This window comes from Oryctolagus cuniculus, chromosome 17 (genome assembly GCF_051225735.1).
Source record: "Oryctolagus cuniculus isolate XC-2025 breed Fujian yellow rabbit chromosome 17, ASM5122573v1, whole genome shotgun sequence".
NCBI classification, from domain to species: Eukaryota; Metazoa; Chordata; class Mammalia; order Lagomorpha; family Leporidae; genus Oryctolagus; species Oryctolagus cuniculus.
Window position 1 is genome coordinate 36486305 of NC_142883.1, and position 16943 is coordinate 36503247.

The 16943-nt window shown below is 43.1% G+C and overlaps 1 protein-coding gene and 1 pseudogene across 17 annotated transcripts in view; one reads left to right on the plus strand and one right to left on the minus strand.

Annotated features, from left to right (window-relative positions):
• Positions 1–16943, minus strand: part of BCAS3 (BCAS3 microtubule associated cell migration factor) — a 611182-nt gene that overhangs the window by 467264 nt on the left and 126975 nt on the right. The gene's annotated exons all lie outside the window — the stretch shown is intronic.
• LOC103351614 (solute carrier family 35 member E1 pseudogene) lies at positions 6969–7819 on the plus strand (annotated as a pseudogene).

A 16943-nucleotide genomic window follows, 5' to 3' on the forward strand; every position in this document is an offset into this window, starting at 1 on the left:
CGGTCATCAATATGAAAGAAGGTAAAGGAAGGAAACCAAGGAAGGAAAGCTCACAGCAAAAGATCACAGGGAATTCAAAGCATATATTAGAACTTATCTTTGGCAAATGGCAGGGCAAAGTTACCACTTATCATTAGTCACTTTGAACGTGAATGGCCTGAACTGTCCAGTTAAAAGACACCGTTTGGCTGATTGGGTTAAAAAACAAAACCCATCTATTTGCTGCTTACAAGAAACACATCTTTCCAACAAAGATCCATACAGACTGAAAGTGAAAGGCTGGAAAAAGATATACCATGCCAACAGAAATGAAAAAAGAGCAGGCGTAGCCATCTTAATATCAGACACCATAAACTTTACCACAAAAACCGTTAAGAGAGACAAAGAGGGACACTACATAATGATTAAGGGATCAATTCAACAGGAAGATATAACAATTATCAATGTATATGCACCTAACTACAGGGCACCGGTTTATCTAAAAGATTTGTTAACGGACTTAAAGGGAGACTTAGACCCCAATACAATAGTACTGGGGGACCTCAATACTCCACTCTCAGAAATAGACAGATCAATAGGACAGAAGATCAACAAGGATACAGTAGATTTAAACGACACTATAGCCCAAATGGATCTAACAGATATATACAGAACTTTCAATCCTACAGCTAAAGATTATACATTCTTCTCAGCAGTACATGGAACCTTCTCTAGGATTGACCACATACTAGGACATAAAGCAAGTCTCAGCAAATTCAAAAGAATTAGAATCATACCATGCAGCTTCTCAGACCATAAAGGAATGAAGTTGGAAATGAACAACTCAGGAATCCCTAGAGCATACGCAAACACATGGAGATTGAACAACATGCTCCTGAATGAACAATGGGTCATAGAAGAAATCAAAAGAGAAATCAAAAACTTTCTGGAAGTAAATGAGGATAACAGCACAACATACCAAAACTTATGGGATGCAGCAAAAGCAGTGTTAAGAGGAAAGTTTATATCAATAGGTGCCTACATCAAGAAATTGGAAAGGCACCAAATAGATGAGCTTTCTATTCACCTCAAGGATCTAGAAAACCTACAGCAAACCAGACCCAAATCTAGTAGGAGAAGAGAAATAATTAAAATCAGAGAAGAAATCAACAGGATTGAATCAAGAAAAACATTACAAAAAATCAGCCAAACGAGGAGCTGGTTTTTTGAAAAAATAAACAAAATTGACACCCCATTGGCCCAACTAACTAAAAAAAGAAGAGAAAAGACCCAAATCAATAAAATCAGAGATGAAAAAGGAAATGTAACAACAGACACCACAGAAATAAAAAGAATCATCAGAAATTACTACAAGGACTTGTATGCCAACAAACAGGGAAACCTATCAGAAATGGATAGATTCCTGGACACATGCAACCTACCTAAATTGAACCAGGAAGACATCGAAAACCTAAACAGACCCATAACTGAGACAGAAATTGAAACAGTAATAAAGGCCCTCCCAACAAAGAAAAGCCCAGGACCAGATGGATTCACTGCTGAATTCTACCAGACATTTAAAGAAGAACTAACTCCAATTCTTCTCAAACTATTCAGAACAATCGAAGAAGAGGGAATCCTCCCAAATTCTTTCTTTTTTTTTTTTTTTTTTTTTGACAGGCAGAGTGGACAGTGAGAGAGAGAGACAGAGAGAAAGGTCTTCCTTTGCCGTTGGTTCACCCTCCAATGGCCGCCGCGGCCGGCGCGCTGCGGCCGGCGCACCGCGCTGATCCGATGGCAGGAGCCAGGAGCCAGGTGCTTTTCCTGGTCTCCCATGGGGTGCAGGGCCCAAGCACCTGGGCCATCCTCCACTGCACTCCCTGGCCACAGCAGAGGGCTGGCCTGGAAGAGGGGCAACCGGGACAGAATCCGGCGCCCTGACCGGGACTAGAACCCGGTGTGCCGGCGCCGCTAGGCGGAGGATTAGCCTAGTGAGCCGCGGCGCCGGCCTCCAAATTCTTTCTATGAAGCCAGCATCACCTTAATTCCTAAGCCGGAAAAAGATGCAGCACTGAAAGAGAATTACAGACCAATATCCCTGATGAACATAGATGCAAAAATCCTCAATAAAATTCTCACCAATAGAATGCAACAACACATCAGAAAGATCATCCACCCAGACCAAGTGGGATTTATCCCTGGTATGCAGGGATGGTTTAATGTGCGCAAGACAATCAATGTGATACACCACATTAACAGACTGCAGAAGAAAAACCATATGATTCTCTCAATAGATGCCGAGAAAGCATTTGATAAAATACAACACCCGTTCATGATGAAAACTCTAAGCAAACTGGGTTTGGAAGGAACATTCCTCAATACAATCAAAGCAATCTATGAAAAACCCACAGCCAACATCCTATTGAATGGGGAAAAGTTGGAAGCATTTCCACTGAGATCTGGGACCAGACAGGGATGTCCACTCTCACCACTGCTATTCAATATAGTTCTGGAGGTTCTAGCCAGAGCTATTAGGCAAGAAAAAGAAATTAAAGGGATACAAATTGGGAAGGAAGAACTCAAACTATCCCTCTTTGCAGATGACATGATTCTTTATTTAGGGGACCCAAAGAACTCTACCAAGAGACTATTGGAACTCATAGAAGAGTTTGGCAAAGTAGCAGGGTATAAAATCAATGCACAAAAATCAACAGCCTTTGTATACACAGACAATGCCATGGCTGAGGAAGAACTTCTAAGATCAATCCCATTCACAATAGCTACAAAAACAATCAAATACCTTGGAATAAACTTAACCAAGGACGTTAAAGATCTCTACGATGAAAATTACAAAACCTTAAAGAAAGAAATAGAAGAGGATACCAAAAAATGGAAAAATCTTCCATGCTCATGGATTGGAAGAATCAACATCATCAAAATGTCCATTCTCCCAAAAGCAATTTATAGATTCAATGCAATACCAATCAAGATACCGAAGACCTTCTTCTCAGATCTGGAAAAATTGGTGCTGAAATTTATATGGAGGCACAAGAGACCTCGAATAGCTAAAGCAATCTTGTACAACAAAAACAAAGCCAGAGGCATCACAATACCAGATTTCAGGACATACTACAGGGCAGTTGTAATCAAAACAGCATGGTACTGGTACAGAAACAGATGGATAGACCAATGGAACAGAATTGAAATACCAGAAATCAACCCAAACATCTACAGCCAACTTATATTTGATCAAGGATCTAAAACTAATTCCTGGAGCAAGGACAGTCTATTCAATAAATGGTGCTGGGAAAATTGGATTTCCACGTGCAGAATCATGAAGCAAGACCCCTACCTTACACCTTACACAAAAATCCACTCAACATGGATTAAAGACCTAAATCTACGACCTGACACCATCAAGTTACTAGAGAACATTGGAGAAACCCTTCAAGATATTGGCACAGGCAAAGAGTTTCTGGAAAAGACCCGGGAGGCACAGGCAGTCAAAGCCAAAATTAACTATTGGGATTGCATCAAATTGAGAAGTTTCTGTACTGCAAAAGAAACAGTCAGGAGAGTGAAGAGACAACCGTCAGAATGGGAAAAAATATTTGCAAACTATGCAACAGATAAAGGGCCGGCGCCGCGGCTCACTAGGCTAATCCTCCGCCTAGCGGCGCCGGCACACCGGGTTCTAGTCCCGGTTGGGGCGCCGGATTCTGTCCCGGTTGCCCCTCTTCCAGGCCAGCTCTCTGCTGTGGCCAGGGAGTGCAGTGGAGGATGGCCCAGGTGCTTGGGCCCTGCACCCCATGGGAGACCAGGAAAAGCACCTGGCTCCTGGCTCCTGCCACCGGATCAGCGCGGTGCGCCGGCCGCAGCGCGCCGACCGCGGCGGCCATTGGAGGGTGAACCAACGGCAAAAGGAAGACCTTTCTCTCTGTCTCTCTCTCTCACTGTCCACTCTGCCTGTCAAAAAAATAAAAATAAAAAAAAAATAAAAATAAAAATAAAAAAAAAATAAAAATAAAAGATAAAGGGTTAATAACCAGAATCTACAAAGAGATCAAGAAACTCCACAAAAACAAAACCAACAACCCAATTAAGAGATGGGCCAAGGACCTCAATAGACATTTTTCAAAAGAGGAAATCCAAATGGCCAACAGGCACATGAAAAAATGTTCAAGGTCATTAGCAATCAGAGAAATGCAAATCAAAACCACAATGAGGTTCCACCTCACCCCGGTTAGAATGGCTCACATTCAGAAATCTACCAACAACAGATGCTGGCGAGGATGTGGGGAAAAAGGGACACTAACCCACTGTTGGTGGGAATGCAAACTGGTCAAGCCACTATGGAAGTCAGTCTGGAGATTCCTCAGAAACCTGAAGATAACCCTACCGTTCGACCCAGCCATCCCACTCCTTGGAATTTACCCAAAGGAATTTAAATTGGCAAACAAAAAAGCGGTCTGCAGCCTAATGTTTATTGCAGCTCAATTCACAATAGCTAAGACCTGGAACCAACCTAAATGCCCATCAACGGTAGACTGGATAAAGAAATTATGGGATATGTACTCTTTAGAATACTATACCGCAGTAAGAAACAACGAAATCCAGTCATTTGCAACAAAATGGAGGAATCTGGAACACATCATGCTGAGTGAAATAAGCCAGTCCCAAAGGGACAAATACCATATGTTCTCCCTGATCGGTGACAACTGACTGAACACCAAAAAGGAAACCTGTTGAAGTGGAATGGACACTATGGGAAACGGTGACTTGATCAGCATAGCCCTGACTGTTAATGAACAACTTAATACATTATCCCTCTTAGTAGTTTTTTTGTCTGTTCTACTTAATATGACTGGTTTAATTCTGTAATTAATACACAGTTATTCTTAAGTGTTGAAATTTAACTGAAATGTGATCCCTGTTAAACATAAGAGTAGGAATAAGAGAGGGAAGAGATATATAATTTGGGACATGCTCAAGCTGACTTGCCCCAAATGGTAGAGTTAGAAACATACCAGGGGACTCCAATTTAATCCCATCAAGGTGGCATGTACCAATGCCATCTCACTAGTCCAAGTGATCAATTTCAGTTCACAATTGATCATAATGAAAGGACTAAGAGTCAAAGGGAGCACATAAGCAAGTCTAGTACCTGCTAACACTAACCGATAGAATAAATAAAGGGGAGAGTGATCCAACATGGGAAGTGAGATACTCAGCAGACTCACAGAATGGCAGATGTCCTGAATGGCACTCTGGCCTCAGAGTCAGCCCTAAAGGCATTCAGATCTGGCTGAAAAGCCCATGAGAGTATTTCAGGCATGGAAAGCCAAGACACTCTGGCAAAAGATCTCTGTGAGTGAGATCTCAGTGGAAAGAACAGGTCTTCAAAGAAGGAGGTACCTTTCTCTGAAGGGAGGAGAGAACCTCCACTTTGACTATGACCTTGTCTAAACAAGATAAGAGTCAGAGAACTCAGAGGGCTTCCATAGCCTTGGAAACTCATGACTGGAGCATAGGGAGATTACTGATGCCATAGACAGGAGTGTCAATTGGTAAAGTCAACAACAGGAGTCACTGTGCACTTACTCCTCATGTAGGATCTCTGTCCTTAATGTGCTGTGCATTGAGATTTAATGCTATAACAAGTACTCAAATAATATATTTCACTTTGTGTTTCTATGGGGGTGCAAACTGTTGAAATCTTTACTTAATGCATACTAAACTGATCCTCTGTAAAAAAAAAAAAAAAAAAAAAAAAAAAAAAAAAAAAAAAAAAAAGAAAGAAAAGAAACTATCAACTCCCAACTTGACTCTCACTGGGATTAAACATGACAATAGGTCTGATCTGATTTCATCATCATTAAAAAAAAAATCATCTATTATTTTTCACTTTATGTTTCTGTGTGGGAGCAAACTGTTGAAATCCTTACTTAATGTATACTAAGCTGATCTTCTGTATATTAAGATAATCGAAAATGAATCTTGATGTGAATGGAAGGGGAGAGGGAGTGGGAAAGGGGAGGGTTGTGGGTGGGAGGGACGGTATGGGGGGGAAGCCATAGTAATCCATTATTCGTACTTTGGAAACGTATATTCATTAAATAAAAGTTAAAAAAAAAAAAAACAGGGAACTAGAAAAGAATGCCCATTATCACTATACTTCTATTCAACATAGTAAGGGAGATCCTGTGTATAAGTCAAGAAAATAATAATTACAAGAAAGAAACAAAGCTGTTACTATTTACTGAAAACCTGACTGCAAAAGTATAAAACCAAGCAATACAAATCTGTAGGTAGACAAGCATACATAAACAACCCTACAATACATACCATTAAATTAGTACACTGATTCACTGAGCTCACTAACACAAGGTGAGAATACAAATGTCACTATATTTTTGTAAAGAACAATACAGTGTCATTAAAAATATTAAAAGTATCAAATGATTGAATTAAATGTGAGAAAAGATTTGTATTTTCAAAGAATAAGGCACTGTGTTCTTGCCACAAGTAAAGATGAGGTAACCAATGTTTCCACTTGAAGAAATCAGGAATTGAAAAGTGACTTAAATTCAATGAAAACAGACTAAGAGAACTGATCAAAATATACCAAGAAATAGGGGCCAGCACTGTGGTGTAGAAGGCTAAGCCTCTGCCTGTGGCAACAGCAAACCATATGGGCACTGATTCATGTGCCAGCTGCTCCTCTTGCGATCCAGCTTCCTGCTTATTGACTAAGAAAGCAGTGGAAGATGGTACAAGTGTTTGGGCCCTTCCACCTGCATGGGAGACCCAGAAGAAGCTTCTGGCTGTTGACTTCGGATTGGCCCAGCTCTGACTGTTGCAGCCATTTGGAGAGTGAACCAGTGGATGGAAGACTCTCTGTTTCTCCCTCTCTCTGTTAACTCTATCTCGCAAATAAATAAATAAATCTTATATATTTACATACACATATACATATCCCAAGAAATCAATAAAAGAGGCCCAGCAGGAAAGGGCAGCCACTGGGGCAGGATGGTGGTGGCAGCAGGGCATACAAGGGCATGCAGGTGGCAGCACTGCACCTGCTGTAGGACATGCTGAGGACAGGCAACGCCATGGCCAAAAACTCAAAGCCACCATGCCCCTTTGGGTGGGCCTGTGTCCCTGGTCTTCACAAAGGAGAAGCAAAGCACCGAGGTGTACTGGTCACCCATTCCCATCAGCAGCAGTGTCCTACAGGCCACTATCAGAGTTGTCTTTTGCCCTGTGGGGGCTGGTCAGCACCCTTGCTGCCACACTCTGCTTCTCCTTTCAGAACAGACTCTCCAAGAAGGTCTTGAGGGGTTCGCGGATCTACCATCTCCACCCTCTGAACATCCTGGGCTGCCACACTGTCTTTGTAATGACCCAACGTGGGTCCTGGTGAACCTCTCAGCACTCCTGGTCAGCACTGAGGGGAGGTGGGTGTACCAGTGGCCTGGCCATCAGTACCGTCAGCATCCTTAACATCATCATCCCGAGGTACTCTGTCAACAACACCACCAAGCGAATCAAGGTCATCATCGTGTACCTGATCATGTTGTGCAAGGCAGTCACCAGCACCAACATCCTAGGCATGATGGCCACCCTGGGTGTCTTCCTAGACAACAAGCCCAAGTAGTATGCAAACCAGCAGGCCTGGAAACAACTCCTCCCTGTCACTGTGGCAGACCTGGCCAGCAAGGAGCGACACCAGAGCCAGGCTGAGAAGCCCCACCATGGCCTCCTTTTCCCACATCCGAGACTATTAGGATGGCTGCCAACATTGTCCAGCAGCAGAGCTACCCAAACTCATACACTCTGAACTGACATGATGTGTACAGGCCAGGGACAGCACACTGCCATGACTCTTCCCTGCTCCCCAGCACAATCAGAAACTGGTGACAAAACCTGAAGGTATAGCTGTGCTGAGGGGAAAGTGCAGCAGGTATCACCAGGAAGATTTTGGAGCGGCCAGTGCCCCGTCAGCAGCAAGACACACCTGCCAGGTGAATGACCTCAGACCCTAGACATAAAGAAATACAATGGGGGACTGGTGTCCCCAACTGTCTCCCTAGAGTCGGTCACCGGAGGTGATCTTGGCCAAGTTTTTTCTTTCTGTAAAGAGTTCTTCCCCAAGCAAGGCACTGCAGTCTCTCAAACAGCTTTGCAGATGGCCTCATGTGGGACCCCATCTGGAAAGGTGGCACTGCTGTAGATACAGACCTGGAAGCCAGCAAAAGAAGACTGCTGGCAAGGCCAAGGGAAGGACCAGTGGGCTGCACTTGAGAACGGCAGATCATCTGCTTTTATTTTCATTTTCCACTGCTTAGATGTATCCAGAACTGATACAGGCATCAGGCAGATGAGGAATCTGGGAGTTCCTTGATTCTCCCTAAAACACCACCATCAGCTACAAAGCGGAAGCTTTCCCCATCATCCATGTGGCTATTTGCAGTCGCTGGTAAATGCCCAAGAACAAAGCCATCAAATTTAGTCTTGAACCCTCAGAGCCTGAGCCCTGGACATGCAAGAGGGTGCTGGTACCCAGCAGATCCAAAGGGAAAGAAAATAAATGCTCTTGCCTCTAACCTTTTCTTCTTGGGCCAGAACAGGACACCTCTCCTCTTGGAGTTGAGACAGGGCTCTTTAGGAAACCATAGTCAGTGCTCCAAGCCGTTTCTATTGACCTCTTTCTGGATGAGTTTCCACTTCTGTGATGAGCTGGCAAAACATCTGATCCTGTACTTTTCTAGGGATATTTTGTAGCTGTGTTTTCATGCCTGGGTTCCCACTGGGGGACACACAAGGACTGGTTTATAGCTCAGAAATGGTTTTGTTTTTACCATGGCTGCTTGTCCAATGCACCATGGTATTCAGCTAGAAACAATAAAGTCTTCTGAAGTGCTTCTCTCAAAAACCACAGTCATCTTAAAAGGACTGAACCAAGAGTATCAACCCCGTGTTTGGTGCAACTGACAATACCACTGCCTCTGGAGTTCATGACTTCTTTCTGTGTTGCTTCAGATGGCACAGAGTCCTGCTGGCTTGACTTGTGGGGACTTCAAGAGAGGCCACCTTCTTTCTTTAACATTGTCCCCACCTTTCATTGGTGCCTGGGGAGCAGGACCAACACTTGAGACAGGGATTTGCCCATTTTCTCCTCTTGAGATGTTTCCCTCTTCAGAGAGGAAGTGATGATGCTTCCTTCACTCTTGGATTTTGGTTTTAGTTTTGTCATTTCTGCCTTTTTTGATCATTGGAATTTTGTATTTAACATGTTAGATTTTTGTGATCTTACAACCTGGCAAGTTTAAGGGCTTTCCTGCTTGTCTGCAAGCTTGGGTACCACTGATCCCAGGACAGGCCCTATCTGTCTGTCTGCTGATTGCTTACTTTATAAATACTCAGGTCCCAGGTTGTAAGGCAGCCACCCTGTATAGCAGGAAGCAGCCATCTCCAAGGTGTTGTTTGTGAAAAGAACCTATCTCCAGCATGAGAGGCTGGAACCTGCAGATGAACAACAAATGGCAATGGTTTTGCACTGTGAAGATCTTGCACTTGTCATCTGTATTATTATGGTGACCAAGTCCTCAAATTTGCCATTGACGCGGCTCACTAGGCTAATCCTCCGCCTAGCGGTGCCGGCACACCGGGTTCTAGTCCCGGTTACCCCTCTTCCAGGCCAGCTCTCTGCTGTGGCCAGGGAGTGCAGTGGAGGATGGCCCAGGTGCTTGGGCCCTGCACCCCATGGGAGACCAGGAGAAGTACCTGGCTCCTGCCATCGGATCAGCGCAGTGTGCCGGCCATAGCGCGCCAGCCGCGGCGGCCATTGGAGGGTGAACCAACGGCAAAGGAAGACCTTTCTCTCTGTCTCTCTCTCTCACTGTCCACTCTGCCTGTCAAAAAAAAAAAAAAAATTTGCCATTGAACTCCAAAACAAATGATGGCTCAATTCAGGTTTCATGAAACTTCCAACATTGCCAAAGTTTGTATATTGATCTGATTTCCTTTTTCAAGGCAAGATATGCTGGTGAAGGGAAATGACTGTCTGGTTTTATTATGGTTTCTTAATAAATGGGATATTTAATTCTTTAAATAAATTTATAGAAAGCACATATACTGGTATGAATGAGACAATCACAGTAGACTGAGTCTTCAGATCAAAACACAGAGACGTGTTTTTGAGGCCTAGCAGTTCAGTGCTGACCTTGGCCTCTTGAAGGCGAGTACACTGTGCACTGGCAGCCCTGGTCCCCTCTTGCCCTCCTCACTGCTGAGCTCTGTGATAGAGAATACAGTTTGCCCACCCACAGGACGGTATGCCCTGCAACACTAAGTCAAACCCAACTCCTGCATCTTACAGGGGGGAAACCGGCTCAGAAGGGATTTCTGAATAGTGTTCGTTCACTGTTGTGCGACCCGGTTTTTCTACTTTTTTCAAAGATTTATTTATTTACTTGAAAGTCAGAGTTATAGAAAAACAAGGTTGGAGAGAGAGAGAGAGAGAGAGAATCCGTGTTCCATTTGCTGGTTCACTCCCCAAATGGCCACAACAACCAGGGCAGGGGAAGGCCAAGGCCAGGAGCCAAGAGCTTCTTCTGGATTTCCCACATGGGTGCAGTGGTCCATCTTCCGCTGCTTTCCTGGGCACATTAGCAGGGAGTTGGATCAGAAGTGGAGCAGCCAGGACTTGAACCAATGCCCATATTGAATGCCAGCACTGCAGATAGCAGCTTAACCTGATGATGCTGGCCCCGAGACTCAGTTTTCTTAAGCACCTTATTTTAAGTCATTCACTGTAGGGAAAAATCAAACCACTATTACAAAGGAAGATAAGCAAGGTGTATCCAGGTGAGCAAGCACCTAGAATTGCTGACTTTTGCTGTAGACCTAGCTTCCATCCTGCAGTAGGACCAGTATTACCAACAGGACATTACCAGACACAAACACTTTAAGGTCTGACAGCCCTGAGCACAAACAATATTGAATTATTAAACGACCTGAAAATTGTTAAGCCTCTTTTTTAAAAAACTGTCAACTGTTTTGAAAACATAAACATTACTGACTACTCTGTGGGAACAGCTGTACCCATTTTTTGCCAAAAATAAAGGACTGTTAGCGCCAGTGCTGTGCACAGTAGTTTAATCCTCTGCCTGCAGAGCCAGCATCCCATATGGGTGCTGGTTCTAGTCCCAGTTGTTCCTCTTCTGATCCAGTTCTCTGCTATGGCCTGGGAAAGCAGTAAAGGATGGCCCAAGTCCTTGGGCCCTGGCACCCGTGTGGGAGACCTGGAAGAGGCTCCTGGCTGCTGGCTTCAAATATGCCCAGCTCTGGCCATTGCAGCCATTTGGGGAGTGAATGAGCAGATTAGAACACCTTTCTCTGTCTCTCCCTCTGTCTGTCTGTAACTCTCTCAAATAAGTAAATACATAAAATCTTTTAAAAGACTGCCTAGCGGCGCCGGCACACCGGGTTCTAGTCCCGGTCAGGGCGCTGGATTCTGTCCCGGTTGCCCCTCTTCCAGGCCAGCTCTCTGCTGTGGCCAGGGAGTGCAGTGGAGGATGGCCCAGGTGCTTGGGCCCTGCACCCCATGGGAGACCAGGAAAAGCACCTGGCTCCTGGCTCCTGCCATCGGATCAGCGCGGTGCGCCGGCCGCAGCGCGCTGGCTGCGGCGGTCATTGGAGGTTGAACCAACGGCAAAAGGAAAACCTTTCTCTCTGTCTCTCTCTCTCACTGTCCACTCTGCCTGTCAAAAAATAAAAAAAAAAAAAAATCTTTTAAAAGAAAAAAAAAAGGATTGTCTCTAGTGGGGGGGGGGGTCAGTAAGGAATAGGAAAAGAATTAAAAGCAGGAAATAAGGAATATTCAGATGATGTAGATAAATTCCTAACACCTACAAACTACCAAAACCAATCTAAACACATGAGAATATGATAGAAATTAAACCTATAACTTCAGGAAAAGAAATCCTAGGGGCCAGCACTGTGGCACAGCAGGTTAAAACAGTGGCCTGGGGTACTGGCATCCCATATGGGTGCCAGTTCAAGTCTCAGCTGCTCCTCTTCTGATCCAGTTCCCTGCTAATGCATTTGGGAAAGCAGCAGAGGACGGCCCAAGTCCTTAGGCTCCTGCACCCACGTGGGAGACCCGGAGGAAGCTCCTAGCTTCTGACTTTGGATCGGCTCAGCTGCAGCCATTGTGGACATTTGCAGAGTGAACCAGTGGATGGAAGACCTCTCTCTCTCTCTCTCTCTCTCTTTCTCTCTCTCCCCCCCCCACCCCGTCTTTGTCGCTACCTCTCTAACTCTTTCAAATAAATTTAAAAAAAAAGCTTTTTTAAAAAAAGAAATCAAAAATGCCTTTACTTATAAATTATATCCATCGTTCAATGAAAAAATTATAGCCACCATACACAAATTCAGAAGATGAGTGACTTCTCAACTTATTTTATGATGCTAGTAACATCTATCTAAAAACAAAGTATCTCACAAGAATATAAAATTCATTCATAAAACATAAGCAAATCATGACCAGCACCGCGGCTTACTTGGCTAATCCTCTGCCTGCAGTGCTGGCACCCTGGGTTCTAATCCCGGTTGGGGTGCCAGATTCTGTCCCGGTTGCTCCTCTTCCAGTCCAGCTCTCTGCTATGGCCCGGGAAGGCAGTGGAGGATGGCCCAAGTGCTTGGGCCCTGCACCCACATGGGAGAGCAGGAAGAAGCACCTGGCTCCTGGCTTTGGATTGGTGCAGTGTGCCAGCCATAGCAGCCATTTGGGGGGTGAACCAACGAAAGGAAGACCTTTCTCTCTGTCTCTCTCCCTCACTGTCTAACTCTGCCTGTCAATAAATAAATAAATAAATAAAACCATAAGCAAATCAAATTCAACAATACCAGAGCAGATAAAGTTCATCCAAGGACCAGAAGGTGGATTTACTCTGGAATAATGCTACTACTCCTCCAGAATATTAGGTTATGTAATTCATCATATTAATTTTTTTATTTATTTATTTTTTTTTATTTTTTGACAGGCAGAGTGGACAGTGAGAGAGAGAGACACAGAGAGAAAGGTCTTCCTTTGCCGTTGGTTCACCCTCCAATGGCTGCCGCAGCCAGCGCGCTGCAGCCGGCACACCGCGCTGATCCAATGGCAGGAGCCAGGTACTTATCCTGGTCTCCCATGGGGTGCAGGGCCCAAGTACTTGGGCCATCCTCCACTGCACTCCCTGGCCACAGCAGAGAGCTGGCCTGGAAGAGGGGTAACCGGGACAGAATCCGGCGCCCCGACCGGGACTAGAACCCGGTGTGCCGGCGCCGCAAGGCGGAGGATTAGCCTAGTGAGCCGCAGCGCCGGCCCCATCATATTAAACAGGGTATGTTACTATGATCATTACCACACTAGAAAAATGCACACACACCATGAAATTATCCTTTCATGATTTCAAAAAAAATCTTCATCTAGCTACAACTAGAAGACAACTTACAAATTATCCATAAAAACTGACAGGCCAGGGGTCAGAAAGGCCATGCTTTATAAGCATGTCATTCACTGTCTTCCTCCTCTCTTTCAGCCCTCTCACCTAAGTTCACCACATAAATCTATGGACTGTACTAAATAAACAAATTTTGAAAAGTGAAAGAAGGCAAGTATTTTTTTCTGAATATTTCCAACAAATTAATGCAGTCCTCTGGTGATAAGGAAACAATGAATAATGAAACCTAATATTCTGCTCACCAACTAGAAGAGAAAAAAAAACAACTTTGCTGGGGCCAGGGCCATGGCATAGTAGGCTAAGCCTCCGTCTGCAGTGCTGGCATCCGATATGGGCACCAGCTCAAGTTCTAGCTGCTCTAATTTCGATCCAGCTCTTTACTTGTGGCCTGGGAAAGAAGTGGAATATGGTCCAAGTGCTTGAGCACCCAACCTGCATGGGAGACAGGGAAGAGGCTCCTGGCTACTGGCTTCAGATCAGCCTAGATCTGGCCGTTGTGGCCATTTGGGGAGTGAACCAGCGAATTAGAAGACCTTTCTCTGTCTCTCCCTCTCTCTGTCCATAACTCTCTCTCTCAAATAAATAAAAAAATCTTAAAAACAAAAACAAAAAACTTGTTACCATCAATTAGGAGCCTATTAAGGCTACAATAAATGAAACAGCAGAATTCTGACCACTTCTCTGGCATTTCACTCACTGAATGTCAAAACCGAGATTCTCTTCGAGAAGACTTCAGTTTATAACTAACTGAACAAGATTTGCCAGAGCTGAAAATGCTATTTATATGTGGAGAAAAAAATACTCTTACATAACTGATAACTCTCAAATTTATATATTCATAAGAAAATCAGCACACTCAACACAACACCACAGTTACAAGCACACCCAACCCATCTTTTTGTTCTCCATTTTTTCCTTTCAAAAGCCTTGACCATTTCAGAGGCATAGCCATGCAATCCAACTTTTCCACATATGCAGACCGACAAGAAGTCTTTCCAGAAACTCAGTACTCATTCCCCATACCATGTTATACTAAAATATACAGAGACAAATCAAGCTTTTACTTTCTACTTTACTATACATCACACAAATGGAGTAGAAAGTGCCAGATGAAAATTGTACCTAGAATACAGGCTTCCTTTGATTTCTACAGAACTCAAATGCATTAACCTTTTTTTTTAAAAAAAAAAAAAAGATTTTTTATTTGAAAGGCAGAGTTGGGGCAAGGGGGAAGAGGGACACAGAGACACAGATATTCCACCTAATGGTTCACTTCCCCAAGATGGCTGTAACAGCTGGGGCTGGGCCGGACCAAAGCCAGAAGCTCCACTGGGTCTCCCACCTGGGTAGCAGGAGCCCAAGTACTTGAGTCATCTTCGGCTTCTCTCCCAGGCACATTGGCAGGGAGTTGGATCGGAAATGGAGCAGCCAAGATCAGGACCAGCGTTCATATGCAATGCCAGCATCACAGCCAGTGGCTTAAACCCACTGTACCACAACACTGGCCCCAATTTACATGTTTGTCACTGTGTGTCTGACACTTAAACACAGAGCTATGATTTCATTTTAAAAGTAAAAACTGATAGCTGAAAAAGGAGAAAAGGTCCTGGAAGAAATTTTGAAGTCTTAAAAAAAAAAAAAAAGAAAGATAAAATAACTGAATCTACTGTAAGTAAAGACCAGAGGCTATAAGAAAAACAGAAATGAAGCAACCAGGGGCTAGTGCTATGGTACAGTGGGTTAAAGTCGTGGCATGCAATGGTAGCATCCATATGGGCACAAGTATGAGTCCCACCTGCTCCACTTCCAAACCCACTCCCTACTAATGTGCCTGAGAAAGCATCAGAAAATGGCCCAAGTGCTTGGGCCCCTGCACCCACATGGGAGACCCAGAAGAAGCTCCTGGCTCCTGACTTTGGAATTGCTCAGCCCCAGCCTTTGTGGCCATTTAGGGAACGGAACCAGCAGATGGAAGACACTTAACTCTTGCTTTCTCTCTCTCTCTCTCTTTCAAATAAATAAAATAAATCTTTAAAAATAAAAAAGAAGAGAAAAGAAGCAACCTGTGTTATTAGATGGCTATTGAAAATATTATAAAGTCTGCACAGGCATCTTGACTTCCTGTATTTGTATATCAAAATGTATAAGACAAAAATAAACACAAACTGTTTCCAACTGACTTTTTCTTTAACAAAGTGACTTGCTTTACAGTGACTTACTAAGCGTGTGTGTTGAAAAAAATTTTTCAGAACCTACTGTACATCTGACCTATACCCAATAAAGGAAGTTATTAAGATTTTAACAGGGAGGAAAACCTCCTCATTTTGATATATTTACAATAGCCAAAGGTATGGAATTTTCATAGTTAATTAATTTCAGTGAAAAGAGTGGATTATAGCTATTTAAAGAGCCAATTTCAAAAAGTTCTTCATATATTGAAAATGAAAAGGTTAAATTAAATAATTATGAACTATATAACAAAATATTTAAACTAGATTTCCTCAAAGGAAAAATGTTTAAGGTATTAGAAATACAGAATATAGGCATCAACAAGAAACCATTAAATGTTTTCATATAAATGAATATGTACATTTAGAACCACTAGACAAAGAAAAATAACTATACTTACCTAAAATCTGCTGAAATTCTCAATACAGTATGTCTTAAATTTATGCCTAAATTATGAAATTCAGATGGAATTCTAAAGACCTACCAACTTATTTGGCACACAATTTCTTTACTTTCTACATTTAAAAAATAACTTCAATGGTAAGTTTCCATTATAAACTATATAATAGTTTATAGGCATTTGGTATAAAAGGCAATGGAAGAGGCAGTAGTTTTAGGAAATAGCACCATTAAGTAATTACCCCAGGAAAATTAGAAATATTTTTATTGAACTCTTTAAATTTCTTCCTTTTAAGAAAGCAAACATGCACACATATTTCATGACAGACATTGTACAGATCCCCAGTTAGTCATAAGGGAAATACAAAATCCAGAAGAGACTTCAATATATGTCTAGTAAAAATTAATAAAAATAAAAACATAAAGACAACATGTGCTGGTAAATAAAGAGAGAAACAATCATTCACTCTGCTGCTGGCAATATAAAATGCAGGTCTCCTGGACGACAGCTGAGTAGTTCCTTATAAAGTACACAAACTTCAACCTGACCCTCCAGAGTAAGAAAGTAGGATGAAAATAACAAACCTCACCAGAAGTAACTAAGAGTAGTAATCCATTTTATGAGTACATCAAAGTTCATAATCCTTTCAGGTACTGAAGGGCACCTGGATCGCTCCCAGGGCTGGGAAACTGAACAAAGCTGCCATACACATTCACATGCAGGATTTTCTGTGGACATAGAATCAGAACTGTCTCCATGGTTTTGCCTTTCCCAGAATGTCATATATTTGGAATCACACAAGATTCTCTCATTTTCAGTTTGGA